The sequence below is a fragment of the Hipposideros armiger genome, unplaced genomic scaffold, assembly GCF_001890085.2.
Source record: "Hipposideros armiger isolate ML-2016 unplaced genomic scaffold, ASM189008v1 scaffold_346, whole genome shotgun sequence".
In the NCBI taxonomy this organism is placed as follows: Eukaryota; Metazoa; Chordata; class Mammalia; order Chiroptera; family Hipposideridae; genus Hipposideros; species Hipposideros armiger.
In genome coordinates this window covers 562,431-563,586 of record NW_017731696.1, presented here as the reverse complement: position 1 = coordinate 563,586, position 1,156 = coordinate 562,431, and positions in this window count along the sequence as shown.

The window sequence follows — 1,156 nt, the reverse complement described above, 5'->3', positions numbered from 1 at the left end:
AAGCATAATAAGCAAATGGCTTTTTTGTCTTACCTTATAATATTTAGTGCAGTGCACTGTTTATGTAAGATCGATAAATATTGACTAGATTTCTCCACCTGATTTATTCTACAAATGGAAAATATTTAAACCTCAACAATATTTTATAACGCTTTCAGCCAGGTCAAAACACATCATCATTTGACACTACATAAAAAGAATATTTTGGCCTCAATTTTTAAAACTAATTTCAAATCTCTACATAGCCATAGAAAAATAAATGTAATTACATATGCTTTTTAATACAATTTCTTAATTGAAACTTAGTGTTTCAACTATTACTTTAGAAAACATGTAATGTTCTAAAAATGTTCAGTGTGAAAAATTGATGTTATCTAAAAGGGATGCCTACTAAATTGTGTTTTTAATTAAATTTTATTATCTTACTTATATCACTTATTACTTTCTTAAATATTGTGTAAATTAGAATTCTCTAGTTGTAAGTAACAAAAATAAACTCTGGCTAACTTTAGAAAAATTAATTCATTGGAATGATATCAGAGGCTCACAGAATCATTGTGAAGCTGCAAACCAGACTTGGGAGGGGCTGATATCAGGGCAAGTCCTTGGGCTAGAAAACAAGCACTGCAGTTGTTATCTCAGGGCAGGACACAGCTGCAGAGGAGATCAGAGGCCATGATTCAGATCTGCCTCCAAAATTCAAAGATGCATATAAGCATTTTGGTTGAATGTACAAATTTCAACTAATTATCCTTTAGATTAGAGTCTCAATCCATCTAAGCCACCCCCTAACCTCACTGAAGTGAAAGACTCCTGTATTTTCATGAGATGTATATCATTCCTTTCAGCAAGTATCCATATAATAGTACCAAGGCATGGAAAGTGCCTGCTATTCCTTGCTCTCTGGGTTTTATTAGACTACCTGTCAGTGCAGTGATCCAGCATGATATTCTGCAATGGTAAGATAATCAAGGTCCCTGAGAACTAAATTGCAGCAAAGAGCCAGAGTTGACAGATTACTGAGTTAGAAAATAAAAATGCACCGCTATCCCTTGCTAGGTAAAAGCAAATTGCTTCTGGGTTGTTTTTTGTTTGTTTGTTTTTGGGGGCTGTTTTTTGTTTTTTGTGTTTTTTTTTAATTAATCAGAATATGAGG